Here is a 19,204-nt window from a genome sequence, read left to right as displayed (position 1 = left end):
TCCACTTTTTCCGGCCCTCCCCCTTAATGGAGTCCCTTTTTTCTCCCAATTTTAGTCGCACCCGCGGTACACTGTGTAACCCCGGTGGTGGCCGGTTGGAAGCCCGGGGGACGACCCCGGCGGGGGGGGGGGGGGGCACCTCAGCAAACTCATTCGCCACGAAATGACCGAACGAAGGGGTGGGCGGATGGTTTTGCGAATGCGAAATGAGCGCCTTACGCTTACGCTTTTATTTATTTTAGATCACATGAGGATTGTGAGCTGCACCGGGTTGGCCGGCATCGGCACCGGCACCGACCGACCGACCAACCAATCGACCGACACCGGAACTGAAGCGTATCGGACCGTATCCTTGGGACCGGCGCGGAGAACCGATTCGATCCGTTCGTTCGTATCGAATGCAAAACCAAATCCATTCCACCATCGCTCGACTCACGCACACTAACGGAATCGCCAGTGGAGGTGGGGCTGGCAGGGATCAAATCATGAACCTGGCCCGGAGACCGCTGGGCTGCTCGGAGCGTGCTGATTCCGATCCGGAACGGGAAAATTGAGAAATAAATCTCTTACCTACTCGGAAGGTACGGGGGGGGGGGGGGGAGTCTCTCTGGGTGGGCAACTTCCATCGGAAAACAATCGCTTGGAGATAATGGAATCATCGTAGCCTCGCCTCGGTTGCTGGGATCCTGGGCTGGCCTGGACTGGCCAGCGCAGAAGGCAATTATCGAGAAGATGGAGCGCTTTCTAAGAACCATTCCGGTTCGGTTCGATTGTTCTCGGCGAATGAATCTATTTATCATTTTCCATTTTCCGCACCGGGAACCCTTTTGGAAGGAAGGATTCTCAACCTCTTAACTCCTCCCCTCCCATCCATCTTTCCCTCCTTCTCCAGCGCCTAAGTGAAATGAACACCCAGCCAGTTCGATTTTAATCATAAATGCAACATCATAAACTATTCGAAGCCATAAAACGCAATCAACTTCAACCGTGCATAATGGTCCCATCCATCCCCGATGATCATCTAACCAGCCAGCCAGCCCAGTGGCCTCCCGGTCTACCTCTCTATCGTCCGATAAGCTGGGCAAGTGTTGAAGCTTCCGCTTCCATTAGCCATGGGGCACCACGGTCAGCATCAAGCTACTCGACCTACTTTAGGTGTTTTAGATTTAGGCCCCGAGCGAGACCGAACACCTCGAGCAACGACGACGATGACGATGACGATGTGCAGACTAATTAAGATTTTCATCTTCCCGCCGGCAACGATAAATCCTTTTGTGATAACCTTCATACCACCAGCCGGTCCCCCGGGGGTGAGTGAGAAGATGAAACGATTAATCAAATATTGAGCGTCTCTCGTTCAGGTAGACACAGGAATAGGATACTAGGTGTCGAGACCGGATCACGTTGCAGTGTGATCCATGGAGAACGGTCATGGGCTTTTATGGAGCAAATGAGATCACCGGAAGCCGAGAAATGGTATTTGTTGGGCGTATTTCATCCTTTCTTATCGGGGGTTTGTGAGTGTCAGGTGTCAGGTCACCCCCCGTCATGTTACTGCCGGAACCCTCAGTAAATAGGCGTTATTTAATTAGCCATTTTAAAAGCGAGGGTGTCTCTCCCTTACTTGAACCATCAACCGGGAACACCTTCCACACCGACGAGTATCAAAAATGGGTGAATTAAAGATCATATTATAGCCACACATTAATGTCTCGGGGGACACTTTCCCGGCAGACCGTTAGTGTACGGTGCGATTAAGGGTGATAGCCCGGGGTAGAGGGAGTAAACACCCCTCTCGCAGGCTCTTGGGACTCTATAAATCATCATCCCACCAGCTGTTTCAGTGCCAGGAGTGTGTATGACACACGGAGTGACGGGGTTGTTAGGAAGCAACCACTTTCGTCCTGATGAGAGCTGCTACTACTTTGGCATGATAAGCATAACCACCACGCAACGCCAGTGACACCGACGACGACGACGACGACACCGACGCAGTTAACGGTTGGTTTGGTAATTATTCATTCCCATGCCTGGCCCTCCATTTCATGCACACACACACATCGCCTCGAGCAGGCCGGGCGTTATCGGGAGCCAGTTTACGCAGGGCACAAGAACTTGGATACCGTTTTTTATGCTGCGACCGTTGCCATGGTAAAGTGCGAGAACATTAGCCCTGGCAGGCAGGCAAGTAGTAAATGGTACGCCAGTGAATCGGGTATGTAGTAGGTAGTAGGCACAGCCTACTACTGTCTGTCTGTCAGCTGTCAAATGCAGAGCGTAAACACTCGACACCTCGAACCCGGGCCCAATGGAGCGAGGAAAGATTGTGGTTGATGCCGACAGCCGGCTATACGTGTGTGTGTGTGTGTGTGTTTGTGTGTGATTGTGTGGTGTTGACGCATATGCTCCGTTCGCAGTTGGAGAGAAGTTAAAGATGATGGCGATATGAGATAAGATCGCTGTCACTTGAAGGTGATAAGATGAGTATCTTACCCGTATCCACTGCTTACGATGAAGATGTTGGTAGAGCTTTAAAAACGTCAAAATCCTGCGCCTTCTTCGATATCTTCGCGTGGTGGCTTGAAGTTGTTCTGGAGATTGTTTGTTGTAACGATGAAGACTTTTCGAACAAACACTTGCTTTTCTTTCAACATATGATTTTGTTACACCGTCTCTAGACACTCCAAAAAATGGAAAGATCCTTATAAAAAAAATAGTAAAAAAACAGACCATTTTTTTTAATATTAACCTGTTCATGTGATCGCATGAAAGATTTTTTGGTGTGTGTAGAGACGGTGTTACAAAAAGTCATCGGAAATCTTCTTTCTTCACAGCCTTACAAGGTGTCGATTGGACTTTAGCTGCAACAATATGTAATAGTTGTATAGAGGGAATTATTATCAGAAGTACACTATCAAACGCTCTTGATATTTAAGGTTTATAAACATTGTTCTAAAATCCCACCAACAAATAGAACACACAGCCAAACCAAGAATCCCGGAGCTGCCGGAAACCCATTTCCAAAGGCGACAAACTTTTATGACTCCATTTCCCGGACCGGCTACTGCCGCCGCCATCGTTGTTGTTGTTTGGTGTCGTTTTCCAAATTTGCAGCAATTAAATACCACTATAGCCTCACTCACCCCGATCCATTTGCTTGGTGTGAAATAATATTTGTGTTGCGAAATAAATTCAAAACACTACCCGCGACCAGCCACCAGCCGTCGGTGACAATTAAACGCGTCACGCCAAAGTCAAAACCACCATCCCCCCCCCCCCCCCCCCGGCCCGGCACCAGAATTTTGGTTTGATGCCTTAAGAATCACGGTAGTAGCAAACTTCCAACGAAAGAAGAAAACGAAAAGATACACTTTCGAGAGCTGAAGACATTCTTCAGGCCGTCTGTCGTCCCAAACGCGACGCGAACCACAAAAACAGGAAAACAGCGTTTGCCGGTTTGTGAGTTTGTGATGACGAACCGCGAGGAACGCGAGAGACATTTTGCACAACTTCACCGTACACACAGCGAGCACACTTCTTATTCATTCTTAAAACAAAAGCCACTCCATCTGAGAAGGACTTCCCGGCGCGCTTCATACCGTCCCGCGACCGGACGCCTTCTTGGGTAGCTCATTATCTCGAACTTATTCACGTTTGCTTTCGAGCAACGGCGAGCCGGCGGCGGCTGGCAGCATTTGCGACAACAGCATTCGCCAGCCGCGATAACAGCCGTGAAAATGGCATGGAAAATAAACAGTCCCGAAGTGCCGAGTGCCGAAGGGAGAGGGGCTTCTCCACTTTATTGGCCTTCTTCTCTTTCTACTTCAAGATGGTGCGCCGCCAATGGCCGTCAACTAACACGGCACGTTGTAGCTTTTGCGCCGCTTTTGCGGCCAACTTCAATTAAGTGCAACCGGACAAAACGGAATTGAGCTTTGGTTGGCGCGGTAAACGATAGTTACTCAAAATGGCTTCCGCACCACAACCGGTCGGGAAATAAACGGAAACGGGTACCCTGCCCCCAAAAAACCAGGGACGCCATTTATTTTTATTCGTTCTTAAGTAATTGGATGGACACTTCGGTGGCGGTTTCGTTGCGCCAAGCCAAGGCCAGCGTTTAGCTACGCCCAGTTTAGCATAATGTTGATTAATGTCATCCATGTTTACGCACCACACCGACCCTATAGGCCACTCCAAACAGTATCTAGCACACACACACACACACGCGCAGAGAAACACGTGCCAAGGCTCACCGGGATGAAATGTTAAGTCTCTCCTGCCAGCCAAGCTCCTCTGTGTGCGTGTGTGTGTATGTGTGGCCAGTGCAACGAGCAGATAAGAAGGCAGATGATTGCCGGCACGGTACTGCTTTATGATGACAGCAAATCCAGTAAAATGACAAGAGGCCTTCTAAATTGCGTTTTTAAGAGAATCCTCCTGTTCCTCCCACTCCCCTCGCTACGTTTCTCCTCTTCAAATGACCTCCAGTTCCGGCTTGGTATGAGCTAATCCGGTGGAAGTTCACCGAGGATATTGGGGACGAAAAGGAAGAAAAAAGAAACAGCAAACCGCTCCAAGTCAATTTTCCATGCTTCAAACTGCTTCATGAAGAGACTGCTGCAGGCCAGACAGACACGATCAAAACCGTGGCTTACGGAGACGGTATAGGTGACCCGTTGTGCACCTCAAGTGGTAGCCCTCGACGAAGAAAGGTGCTTCACGGTGACAGGAAGTACTTAAAAAATTTCCGCATTTTAAGCAAACTACCGCCCGGGACCGAGATTATATTACCTGTTCAGAATCAAGTATCAAGCTTAGCTTCACGTGAAGACGCGAATATTAACTTTTAATTAAGAGTTTAATACGTTCGCCAGCTCGATCACAAATTATGCAAACAGCGAGACTGGTTGCCGTAGAATTCAAAATTGAAAAGAGAAACACCCCACGTTTACCCTTTCGCCCACAAAACACAACCCGCTGCCACTAGCGGTGCGCGGAACGCAACAGACCATGCAACAGGTTGTCGAAGTCATTAATTTACGCCTTTCTCCCGGCACTGCTCCGTGCGCCTTCGTGGTAAATTGTTTTCCAACACGCCACACCACTATAATCGAGCAATTCGTTAAAATATTCAAAGAAGTTGTGCACCGCCATGGGTGGGTGTACGGCCGGTACACGGCACATTGCTACTTGCTGTGGTAGCCGGTATGCTGTCGTAGCATGTGAAGGATTGAAACGGAACGCCATCAACGCCATCGCGATGACGACGTTCATTACGAAAAAAAAGGAAACAAAATAGAAAGCAGGTGAAGCACATGAATGAGCTAATAATATGCCACATTTGATGGGCCAGAGGAAGAGAGTGTAAGAGAGGAATGAGGCATCCTGTAACCACCCCCTCACGACCCGTTACACACACACACACACACACACACCCATCCACCGGCCCATTCACTTATGCGCTCGTAAAGTGTAACAATTGAAAGTAAATTGTTGTGTGGCCGGACCGGGTGGAACGTTTCCTTCCACACGCAAACACGCAAGCCAACCGGAACCAAGGACCAGCCGGCGCACAAAAGGAATTTTCCCTCCGTTTTTTCCGTTCCCTTTCCGTGCTCCACTCCACTCCATGCCAATGGGCGCTCGTGGGCGGTACTCGCGTGGGCACAATAAAACGAGTTCCCCGATATTGTACCTCCATGGCGGACGCATTCAAAGTCGAGTCGAACCGATTGTCGGATCGTTCGTTCGGCGTTCGAGCGCCTCGATGGTAACGGCCCGATAAGACCCTCGCCCGGGTTTCGTACAGGTTAGGGTTCGTTCCAGTTTTCCGGTGAAGCTTTGCGCCGCTTCTCCCAGAAATTCTCCGCTTATCGGCCCCGGTATCTGGTAATGGTTGGCTGTAGTAAATAATCCTCCATTGCGCCTCAGCAGGAGAAGAGAGTGAATGGAGAGGCCCGGAAAGAAAGAAGCGCACAAGAGCCATTCTCGCGGAGGGGGGATCAAAGATACGCCATCGGCAGGATATTCGTTGTGAGGGGTTATTGCCATACCGAAGCCTCCGGCAATGAGTCTCGGTTGTCTCATTTACCTTCGGGGCAGCCAACAGAAGATCTTTTGCCACGTTCACAATAGACCCGGCAGTAAGCAGGCAGAAGGTTCTAATACCCCACTACTACCAGTGTCGGCGGGCTACTTGAGCTTGAGTTGCGTCCCTTGCACGTAAAGCGGAAGACCAAAAACACACGGTACACCTGGGTGATGTTTGTCTGCATTGTTTATGGCACCGTTGCACGGCGATGGCACGCCAGTACGAACGAACGAACGAACGAACGAACGAACGAACGAACGAACCTTCCTGACCTTCTTCTGAGTAGTCACAAGTCGATTTGCAAGGAAAAGATACAACTACTGTGACAACCGCACCGATGGGGTCGTGAAGATGGCGCGATAAGGAAGGCGCAGTCACGGAGCGGCGGAGGGCGAAGATACTGTCGAGGGTCTCGAGAGTGTATTTACCTGTCCCGGGTAGTAGGCACGAAGTAGGCCCACTGAGTGCCGATATAGTACGGAAGGAAGCCTTCAACCTTCACTAGGTCTCCGGGCTAAGGGATTGTTTGATGGATGGTAATTATAGCAACGCGGGCAACCGAAATTCCACTTACCGCAAGGGCAACCCATTAACGACCGTCGGAAGTGATGAGTTCAAACGGGGGAAGGAGGCATCCTTCGATAACATATCGCGAGTCCACGCTAGATGATGATCACCGCGGCGTCCGGTAGTGGCTAGGTAAAGGATATCCTGCTGGCTGCCTGCTTCCTGCTTGGCCAACCAGGCTCCTGGCTGCTAAATGGCAAACAATGGTCTAGATGAATAATTAATCTACGCCTCAGAACGCTATCGAGCGGAAGGGTGATGGGTGGGTGGGATTGATTGAATGCATCCTTACGCGGCGCTCGATTGGGATATCTTCAATTAATTAAACTCAAACACCATCGCAATCGACCACCTCTCGAGCGGAGACCCCCCCCCTCCCTGTAACAACATCCTGTGCTGGTCGAGGGTTTTGGTGAAGCTTATCATAAGAAGCCTAATGAAATACCTCATCCACTACGTAGCCAACTCCACAGTCTCCACAGTGTTGTTGTCGTTCGTCAAAAATCGATTCGTACATAACCTCTCCCAAGACTGTCATCAGACCTCCGAACAAGCAATCTCCAATCGAGATGCATCTGACAGCTGATGACACTCCCAAACACCCACACACACACACACACACACACCCTATATCGAGTGTTTTTCGGCTCATCGAGAAAGAGAGCAACTGTGAACGACGGGCAAGGGCATAAACACGTACCAACCGTCTACTGGCAGTGCCGGGCACTGATTTATCGATATGTTGCCATATCTCCGATCTCCAACGGCCCATCAAAGCCGGACACAGCGATGTCATCGCACCCCGCCGGGTACGAGGACGTGCCACGTGCACATGGAGTATTCTCCACAGGGAGGAAAGGAAACCTGGACTGGGCTGCAATCGAATCACTTCCGATCCACTTCAGACCGATGATGTGTGTGCTATCCATCGACATACACTCGTGTGTATGTCTGTATGTGTGTGTGTGTGTTGTGGACGCTGGACAAGATAATTGCATTAAGGAAGTTCTTTCGTCCATTCGACCCAGTGATGCATCGATGGTGATGTTCCACCATTGTCACCAGCTGTTCTGTCAGAGGTTTTGTCAACTCACGAGACCAAGAAGCGCTTCCGGAACCGGAATGTCCGCCTGTCCAACCCGGGTTGCCACACCATCGAAAAGGGACATTCCGCAACCGCAAACAAATTCGACTTCAGCTCAACGTCCATCGTCCATCGTCGTCGATCCATCGTGCTTATCGACCGCGGTCCCTGACCCCACAACGACACATTCATTAGAAGTTGCAGAAGGCCGGAAGCGCTTGCACCAGTCTTCACCGCCCCATCCTACCTCTCTTGTGGGACCGACAATCGTCAACCAACCGAACCAACGCTGTCCCTTGTACGTCGCCTCGCGGCACTGACATCACCTCCGGCGAAGTGAGATGAAGTTCGCGCTATCTAGCAGCAACCTTTGCCTTATACATATCTGCTGGTTGGGGGGGAGTTGGTATCCGGAGCATGCTCTGGTAACTCCAGGATCCGGGAGGGATGCATTCTTCGGTCACCGTTCGTTCTCGTTTGATGTTGGCAAAGGCAAGAAGTTACTTATTAGAGTCCCGGACCATATTGCGACCTTCACGAAAGGGGACGGTACCGAGGGATGGTACCGAGTAGATGATAAGAAGGATGGTACTCTGCCTTCAAGACATTGTTACTGCGGGAGTAACCTCGACTAGGTTGAATGGCTTGTAATTGCGCGAGTATAAACAACAAGAGCGCGTAGAATTTTCTTTAAGCGTTTCGTCTTAACAAGATGGATACATGTACTTCTGTCACGATTTTGTTTATGTACACCAAGGCAGAGGAAAATTTATGTTTTGCTTAACATGACTATTTGTACTCAAACATTATGTTTACTACGAATAAAGCCATTTGTTTATGTGAGTGCTCGTGACCTTAAAGCAATGAGCGCATCAAAAAGAAGCAAATGAACCCTGGAAATAGATCTTTCCACGACCTGAACCCAAAAAGACGCAGCTTGCAACTCCACCAATGCTATAAAAAGCGTAAATCGTAACCTCCTAACCGTGAACGATGGGGATGACCGACGGAATTGCTAACCCGGCTCCACGTGCCTCATCGTTTTAATTATGTTTCATGCTGTTCTTGCTTTAGCTGAGAAATTCCACGACTAAGCAGACAAAAAACCAGTCTTGTCCACCGGCCTTGCCTCTCCAACCCCTCTCCTGGTGTTCCAGGTGCGAACCAAGCGCGTGTTGGAAAAACGAAGTTTGTGGCGCCCCATCCACCACTTATTGTTCTACAACCGTTTCTTGTTGCCTATGACCTCACACGCACACACAGACACACATTATATGTTATTCTATGGTTTGCCTTCACGGAATTTGTCAGGTTAAAGTAGCGCACGATTTATGGCGCTCGCGCCCTTCCATAAGAAAGGAGGAAAAACAACTAGAAAAAAAACCGGGAAATGGGTTTTAAACGGCCGCCATCGGTCGCGAGTTTGTTGCTTGCCTTTGCATCCATTTTCCATTTTCCGTTTTGCCTTTTTTTTCGTTTCCATTCACGCTAACCAGCCGTCAGAGCCGGGTTGGGAGCGGCACCGTTGCAACGGCCATAATCTCGTTTTAAATTTAATGGATGGCCTGGGTGTGGGTTGCGTCCCGATGCGATGGCGAACTTTATTGCTACTCGAAGCGGATTGAAAATTCCTTCAACGCTTTGCGGGTGGTCGAAAGCAGCGGGTAATGGTGAGAAAATACCAAGAAAGACCTGGCCACGACGACCGCGAATGGGTTTCTTCGTTGACGCGCGCCGTAAGCGCACACCATATCACCAACAGCAGCAGCAACGGTTGATGGAAATGTAAAATAGAGGACTTCATAAACTTCCCGGTTTTGTAGCCTCCCGGTTGCGAGCGCTCGATGGCTGGTGGCTGACGCTAAGTGCAGCCAAACTCGCGCACAAAAAACCATAAGAAAGTCAGATTCTGGGCATGGGCACTTGCTGCGAGCACCGTTTGCCGTTGATTCGCCGGAAGTAACACTTTGTTTATGGCGATAATTATAAATCGACTCGACTTTAATGCAAAACCCGTAAACACTCATTAACCGCGACTCGCGCTTTCTACCGGGAACTGTGTTTTGCTTTCTGCTTAAACAGAGAACCATTAGCATTTACGCGTTTCTGGTAGCATTTACACACGCACACAAACACGCAGCGAGACGACGTGGTCGGAATTCAATTGCAACGTTCTGGTTTCCCCCCCAAAACACAAACCGGCGGTGCCATTCTATTCATCAAAATGTGAAACACTTCCACTTCCAACGGTCGACAGCGGCAGCGGCCAGGCGCCTGTCGGTAACAGCAAAAAGCCAAACCACGGCACAGACACCACCACTACCACCACCACTGCACCCCACGAGACGTGGTGGCGTGACTTTCCACTTCTGACCAGCGGCTATCGCGTGGCGTGAAACCGGGGAGGCAAAAAAGCAAAACAAAACAATTTTCTTTACCCTCATCCATTCGCTTCCCTTCTTCCCACTTCCCTCCACACCCTGGTGATGGCCCATTTTTCACATCGAATTATTATCCTGGTTCACGAGCGAGCGATTACGAGTTCTCGAGCATACAGGGGGCCCACCAGCATCCAGAGAGAGAGAGCGCGCCGATGGTCGATGATAGTAAGTTGCAGCCTGTTGTTTTTTTTGGTTGTGCGTTGTTTCCTTTCCTTTCGTTCGTTATCATTTATCAACTTTAATGAAAAGTCGCTCGCAGCTATCGCCAAGCGCGGTCGAACCATTTCGCGCCCGCACATTGTACGTCGTCACGATCAATCCGCAAATCGTTTATGGCGTATCAGCAGCAGAAGCAGCAGCAGGAAAGTAGGGGAGGCATTGATAATGTGGAGATCAAATGAATTGTAGGAACAGAGGAAGACTAGAGTCCGAATGATAAGAAGGAAAGTAAGTAAGAAAATATCAACTTTCAGTTAATATTCGCTAAAACATTCAATCTAAACAACAACCCCTAAATAGTTTTCTCTATTTATAAAACGCACGTAAAAAGCCATAAATGGAAAGCCAGCAGCACCATAAAGCACTAAGGCCAACCAGCATTCACGCGAACAAAGACACGATTGAGGTAAACGGAAGCATATCGCCACGCGACAGTCGCCAACTGACAGCATCAACACACTGACAGCACAGCCCGAACAAAGACGCCCGAATGCCGGAACACGCCGATTCGTCCGATAACCGAACGAACGAACGAACGACCGATGGAGGCGCACGGTTCCTCTCTCTTTCCGTTCGTCATTTTGCTCCATTTCCGGGAGGGGAAAACGGTTGTTGCTGGAGTGCTGCTAAAGCGTGGAGTGTTTTGTTGTCCTTTTGCATTTAATTCATGCCATGCCATGTAGCCACGGCTTAATACCGTGCATCCGTGCGTGTGGCACACAACATTAGTGGTGAGTTTTCGCGCCGGAACGGAATCGAAAACAACAACCGAATTTTGCACATAAACCGCGGATGGAAAGTCAGCGTTCGTACGTTTGTTTTTCACTTGCTTTATCACCTAACAATACCGGGGTAAAGTAGAGCGTCGAGGCCAGCGCGTGGGCCCAATTTCTAGCTCATCATTATGCAAATATTAGCTGCTCTCCGGTCTGATAGAACAAAGCGACCACAGAGCGTGCGCCCATATTTGAGTCCCGCGTGAACGAATCCCAAAATCTCAATTAACCTCCCCACCCAGCTAGCACCAGATTTATAGGCTTCCGGCTTTGCCGGAAGGACGCGTGCCAACAGCGTGCCATCGTGTGCTACAACCTACCCCCATCGAGAGCACTGTTTGAGTACGAATTGATCCGGGAGGTTTTGTTTTTTTTTTTTTTTTTTGTTGCTTTCAACCCCCCGCCGATGGCGATGACGATCAGCCGGCCGGGTTGGATCGGTCCGGATGCGAAAAAAAGAGAAAGCCCACCATGCTTCATGCTGCGGACTCGACATATGCTGGTCCGGTCGGACGCACCGTGACTTGTGACAATAATGGAACTAATCAATGGCCATTCTCATACTCGCTGGTGTTTTTTGCTGCTTCCTTTTGCCTTTCAACCCCCTGCCGTCGATGGAGAACAATGAGTGTGTGTGTGTGTGTGTCCCCTAGGGGGTTCTTCCATCGACCGAGGGCCGTCTCATAATCTCTCGTCGCCCCTGCGCCTGTCACCGCCGCTAGAGCAACACACGTTCGAGTGCCTGGTTCAATTAATTAATCATATTATTCGGTTCTTTCACCGTGAATAGAATGCCAGCCAGTGGGAGGTGACCGGTGACGGTTGGGCGGGTAGAGTGGCCACTGACTGACCGGCCAAACGTTGCTGGCTAAAGTTAATTAGAACCATTGACTGGCTAAAAATGAGCTACAGCATGAGCTGCGACAGCTGCGTCAATACGACCGAAGCCGATAAAGCGGACTCCATTTGTATTTGTGTGTTTGTGTGTGCGCGCGCGCGCACGTGTGCACATACATAATGTGTGTCATGTCAAACACAGATCAACGGACGACCGTGTGTCCGCGCTGGAAAGGCTAATTGATTAGTATGTTGGCTCAATGTTTGTTTGATCAGTCAATGAATTGCCAACCAGCCAGTCAGCCAATCGAACCGCATTTGAATAGCATAAAACAAGGGGGGCGGAACGTTTCCAAATGACATCGCTACAGCGTTTTATGTGAAATTTATAAAACACTTTCAAGCAGCTTTCCTTCCTCCAATTTTTTACAAATTCACTCTCGAAGGGATTGCTTTTAGACGCTTGAACTGTGTTTACCCTCCACTCGACTCGACGGTTTTCACCAAGGGAAAAGTGATCTTCAAAGTGTCCGGAATCCCTGGGGATCCCCACAGCGATTCCGAACGAGCCCCGAGAGCAAACACTATTAAGTGCTTTCTTCAAGTGCAAAGAAGTACTGCTACTGCGCGATTCAATCAAATCCTCGAAAACGTTGGCGTTGGCCACGAGTACGTTTCGGTGTTTTATGCAAATCTAGCACCGCAGCACCGCGAGGCAAACGGTAGAAACAGAGACGAAGAAGGTGCAATCGTGTTCATGCAATCAAAGGTTTTTGTTTTCCTTTACTCGCTTCTCGCAAATGTTTTAAAGTCGAAACGAAATGGAATGTGACCTCCAGCGAAGTGCACCGAAAAACCAACAACAACAACAACAACAACTTCTAGCCAGGAACTGGTACTGCAAGTGGAAGGATCCTTTGTAATTATGCTATGACGACCGATGCGCAATGCGAAAATGGCGAGAAAGGAAGCGATACCGACCCATCATCTTCGCAGAATCAACTCGTCGTCGTCGTCGTCATCATCGTCATCATCGTCATCGTCGTTGTCATATTTTGTAACAAAACGCCCTCTTCCCCCGTGAGGGAGTGGGCGGCCGGGGAAGGACCGGAACACAAGAGCAGAATGGCTTCAATCCGGTAACGGCACACGGCAAAGGATTATTTGCTCAAGCTTCGTGCAAGCCCGGCAAAACAACTTGTCCAAATACTGCCTACGAGGCATCACCACCACCACCACCACCACCATTACCAGACTCTGCTCCATTCCATTCTTCGAAGCCAATGAAGTTTCCTCGGCCACGGTACAAGAGAGGAGTTCAGTTTCCCTCGAAAGGGCCACGTGCCCGCCATGACGGGTACCCTTCGGTGGGATGACACTAGAGACACTAGAGGCAGGCGGACTACCGGTTGGTGGCCGACGACGGTTCTGTCCTTCTGTCTCGCTTCCACTTGAATGCCTTGATGCTAGCGGCGCCACCGCCGCCACCGTACGCCGTACGCCGTAATGAAAAGGATGATCCAATTTCAATAACGAGAACCGTACGCACTGAAGTGTAACAAACGATTATGGGCATCGGTCCAACCACCCGGTTCCGCCCTCCCTACCGGCTTGACGCGATGCTGAAGCGGAAGAGCATACGGAGCATCAGCAGTCGGAACGGGCCGGACTACCACGGGCCGGACTACCACGGGCCGGAGTCTTTTCCATGGAAAAAGAAAAGAAAGAAAGCATTTCGAGTGAAGGAAAAAAACAAGGGTAACGAAAAAGGGCGAAGGGAAGCGAAGGCGAGATCGTCCAAAAACCGGTTGGGAAAGTGATTCGTAGGCGCCATTTCAACCCTTTCCCAACCGAACCACTGGGCGGAGGAGGAGGGCTCAAATACTTAGTAAAAGATAGGAGGAAGGGCTGGACGAGTAATATTACGTGGGCTGGCCGGTGGCTAAGTGGAATCACTTAGAAGAATCACGTCATAAAGGCGTAAGGAAGACATTCCGTACGTCACTGGCGTACACTGAGTAACGGACACTGACGCTCTAGAGTACGTGGTCCTACAGAGAACAGCTTGATTACCATGAGGCAGAACCGACTCCGCAAAAACTGGCGCAGAGTACATTCGCAGCAAATAGTTTTGCGGAACTTCACCACCTCTACGACGCCGACGCCGACGCCGACTCTGGCGGCCGTACAGAGCACTGGCAAAGCTGACGTATGGAAATGAGATGCTTATTGTCTGGCGAAAAGATCCCACAAGAAGGCGCGACCCACGGACCGGACCGGATCTTCAGAAACCAAACTCGAGTGATGCGAGAGATTGAAATTAGAGGCTTCGTTAGAGAAAGAGAAAAAAAGTGGAAGACAACCAGGGATAGAGCAAAAACGAGAGAAAAAAAACCGAAAGAAAATGCAAAAATACTTGCTCCAAGTACTTTTACTCCGAGGACAGATTCCTCGAGACTCTGGCGCCACTTCTGAGAGGTAAAAGTTCCACTCAACGAGCATGGACTAGTAGCTTCATACATATGGATGCTTCTCCGCCGGTCCTCCGTGTGCACTGCAACAACTACGATGCCCCGGAATGTGAGGACGAGTCGAGTATTTATATGATGATCAGCATTGGCAATGAAAGGTAATGGCGGTGAGGCGCATCGCCGAAGCAGACGCCAGTCGGAGTTACCCCAAAGGTACCGAAACAGCTTCAAGCATCATCGAGAGATCCCCCAGCTTCTAGGTATTTTCATCCTATTTCTTCTTTTTCTTGTCTTTCTTTTTGTCTATTTCTATTTCCACATCTCAAGACCACCACCACCACCATCATCACACCACCGCACCATTCACAGCTCGTTACCAGTCTGCTTACCATGCCCTTACCGGACGGTTCCAGACAGCCACCTCAAAATAGTCCCACACACACAAACACACACACATACCAACAGCGGACCGCTAAGACGTTCGGTAAATAAATGTAAAGTGAAATAAATAATGCATGATTGTTTGGTGCTTGGGTTGGGGAAGGGGGGTATGCGCATCCCCCCTCCCCGTATGACGGTACTTGTATCGTATTATTGAATAGCTGAATAAGATGCTGAAGTCGCACTCACCGTGCACCGTTTGGCACGTCATTCGGTCGCGTCGGTTGGTTTGAGCAATGCTGCTGCTATGCTGCTGCTGATGCGAAACCATTTTATATTTATTCCAAAAGCTGCAGCTCATCATTCTGCGCCCGGAACCCGGGAGGGCATGTGGGGATGAGGGTTGGTATCGGGCTCAAGTTCATCCCCCTGCGAGTCAGAGCGAGTTATTTATGGGATTTGATCTGGCGTACTTTTTACCCTCAAATTATCTCTCCCAACTCCCACCGAACCAGTGCAACTGCAATTAAGGGAGGAAGGAGGGAATGAGGGTTGGAGTGGGGCGGATGACTTAGTGGGAACAGGAGCCAATTCTCGCACAACACCAATACACACATCATAAAGCACCATCTTCCCTTCCCGGTCACTCTCGCTGCGCTGCCGCAGGGTCGTAAATTTTCGCTCCGGTTGTTAATCCTTTTCCACCACCTCCACCATTAGCCTCCTTCAACCACCACACACCCCTATCTTTCGGTTTATGACCTGCACCACCATAAACACGGTCGTCCCAATATTTTACCACACCATTTTATATTATCAGCCTCCTCGCTTCGGTTAGAGGCTTCGGTGGTCGGTTCGGTATTTGCGCCGCTTGCTTTGCTTGTCCTCCGAATGATGTTGATGTTGAGTGGAGCGCTTTGTTTGTCGCTTCGTTCCGAGCATCATCTCCAGGCCTGCCCCTCACCACACGCTTGTAGAGTCCATTTAAAATGCAATAAATCAGATAATCGTTCCGTCCCGGGGCCCATATCGTTTCACACTGACGGACGACGGAATGGTTAGCGTTTTTAGGACATCATGATGGCGTAACAGCCAGCCCGCACAATGCACAAAAAAGGGGGTCTGCCAATCAACAACATGCTGATTGTAACAAGCAAGCGAGTTCAATTATCTGCAAAAAGGAATGGCGAAGCGGAAGGTTACCCGGGGTGGGATTTAATTAAAAGCAAATAACTTATCAATTAGCGTTTTACATTTCCACTCCCGGTGTCCGGACGGGGGGGGGGGGGGGGAGAGGGGGGCAGCTTCACTCGCGACGCTGTGCGCCATTCCGTGATTTGACGAAAGGTAACGCGCCCGAACGCTCGAGTGCAATCAGCGAAAATGCAATTGGACCATTATTTTCATTGTAAATGGAAGTGCAGGGGGGGGAGAGAGGTGGAGGGTGTGCTTTTCCGGTTCATGCGATGCATTGTCTCACTGTTCCCGATCCCCGGAAAGCCACCGGTCTCCGAATCGTGCACAAACACATTGCATACATTACGGGTGGCAGCGCATGTTGCAAAATGATGGTTCGTTGTAGGGAATGCTTTTATTGTTTCACCACCGTACCGAAGTCCACCAATGGACTATAGGGCCGAGCCGTGCTGCAGTTTGGCTGTAAAATGGTGGTCCAAAGCCATAATACGGGTTTGAGGAGGGAGGGTGGCGTTCACTCGATGGTAATGGCTTTTAAGCGGCGGCTTTTGCGTAATGAAGTGGATAAAAATGCCTTTCGCCGTCGATAAAATGTCGATTGCAATCGCTGGCAATCGGGAGTGTGAAAATCGAAAATGATCGAACCGAAATGATATTCGTGGCGCTTAACTTTCCTTTTATGTTTTCACCATCCCACCACCACCCGCACCATTGTTTTTTGGGATCTGCAACCCAATGCAACCTTTCTCCGTTTTTTTTTTCGCCCGTGGCCACATCTCATTTGCATCGCAATCGATAAATAATCATATGCTTAAATGATTATTTCGTTAAAGCGACCATTCCGGAGCGAGGCTGCCAGGTGCTGGTACCAGGCGCAGCCATAATTGCACTTCCACATGGAGACGCCTGGTAGGCAGTTTTAAGCCAGCAACCAGCCCGCAATTTTCCACGCGTACCGGGAGGGACGTTCTCTTAATACACTCTCTACATTCGAGTGCCACATCAATATTCATTTTGCACCTCAATTGCCAACGAGCTTGGCATGTGCAGGCCGGCCGGTATTGGGCCGACGACCACACTGATCGGTGGACTGATTAACACAGCGCCCTGGTTCTCGCTCCCGCAATTCACTTCGATACACAGCACAGCGTGCTGGTCGTCCAAAAACGGTCACGACCACGCTTACCGTGCCCAAGCGCGCCCAAGTAACGGCGGCTAAGCTTTGGGCACATGTTGACCGGCACGCTCGGTCGCACACGCGAACACGCGGCATCATCGAGCAATTAATTCCCGTTCGTGTCAATCGCCTGACTCTTGACCTACGTCGGCCGCCCACGCTCGAACAGCCATAATGACCTGCGACCACACACACACACACACGCGCGCGCGCACGGGATACCGAGGAAAGGCGGTGTGGGTAGTCGTAAAGTGACCTACTTCCAATTTGCCCAACCAAATCCGGACAGATGTCATAATACATAAATCAACGGAGCGATTATCCGCTACATAAATAGTGCTTCGACTGCACAAATCGGTGACTCACGGTGAACACGTTCCGAGGGGACTGTGTGTTCCTGTTCCAACGGCTGTAAGCTGGCCGCGGACGACTGCTCTACTGGTGCTGATTGCTGGAGCGCAGGAGACAGGGTGACTGATGACATTTGACTTTCGGCGACATATTAGAAGAATGTATTTCGAGATTTTTCATTCGAGGGTATCAAATAGCGCTCGACGTGGACCATTAAATTCATAACTAATCCGGAATGATTGATTACGAACATTAACAGTATTCGTACATGCATTACGGCATTCAGTCAGCATTGCTACTATTATGCTGTTGATTAGTTTTAATGTTATCTCTAAGGCTACCTAATCATAACGACTAAATGTAGAAAACTCTCCACAAAAACAGGAACACCCTGTGCTCGTTGCAGCAGAAGATCATTATGAGCCTGAGCACACATTCCGCCAGGATCCGGCCATTCCTCTCCGCGTAGCAACCTTATTGCCCTCGGGCGGCTACCGCAACCGGCAGCGCAGTGGTATACCACACACACACACACACACACGCACCCACATCGAACAATCGGAAAGCGATTTCCCTCCAAAAATCCCTCCCAGCAACATAGTTATGCCGCAGCGGCCGCGCAACTGACCGCACGAGTCCCAAACGGAAGACATCGCCCACGGGAAGGAACGGTTGGTATTAAAATCAATTATATACGATAATAAACCGTAATTTGATTTTAATTTACATCGGGATACATAATGTAAACCGCGTCCTTCCGAGTGCCCGAGGTTCGACCGTGTCATCCCCAAGCCCCCTCCGCCCTTCCGCATTTGACAGTGTCAGGACGCAACGAGGAATGAATTAATTTACACTCGCCATTTGCCGGACTGGCTTTTCCGGCTCCGGAGGACCAGCACGTGGACAGTATCAGTATCCCATCGGGGGGAGGTGGAAGGTTGAGAAGTGAGCTAGCTCCCTCGACATAAACAGAAGTAACCTTCGGCCATGCGAAATGTGTGTGTGTGTGTGTGTGTGTGTGCGCCCGGAATGTCATGTTATACGCACCCAACCATAATAGGATCACGATAGAACTAGATCGACATCGACACAAACTGGATGACCGCGCCCATCACTTCCTGACCCGAAGCGGGCTGCGGACCCGGGAGTGTCATCCCGTAGGTCGCCACTGAACTACCGGGATAAGGACCGGGACAAACACAATTTGCATACATAAATTGTATCAAACGGGTGCCAGTTTTACATCCCTTTTTGCTGCCCCGGGGGGGTGTTGGGTGCGGCAGTCGTGTTTACGAGGCTGGCCGATAGTTAGTTTAAATATTTTCCAAGAGTGGAAAATTATCCTGTTTTTACTGTTATGATACTGACAGGGAGTAGGCCGGGAATAACATTTTGAAAGGGGAGGGGAGGACTATGGTTGGAATTCTAGGCGATGGTCAATTCAGGGGCCAAGTTTGTGGTGGTTGCTGGACGTGGTACGACCATCCGAGCCGATGCCACTTCATTAGAGTAACTCGTTCGCGACCACAGCCATTGGAATGGTTTGACGGTAGGTTGGTTGGTTTTTGGGATACCAACAACCAATTTAGCACTAATCGAACCGATCGTCACA

The sequence above is a fragment of the Anopheles darlingi genome, chromosome 3 (genome assembly GCF_943734745.1).
Source record: "Anopheles darlingi chromosome 3, idAnoDarlMG_H_01, whole genome shotgun sequence".
In the NCBI taxonomy this organism is placed as follows: Eukaryota; Metazoa; Arthropoda; class Insecta; order Diptera; family Culicidae; genus Anopheles; species Anopheles darlingi.
This window is presented reverse-complemented; position numbering follows the sequence as displayed.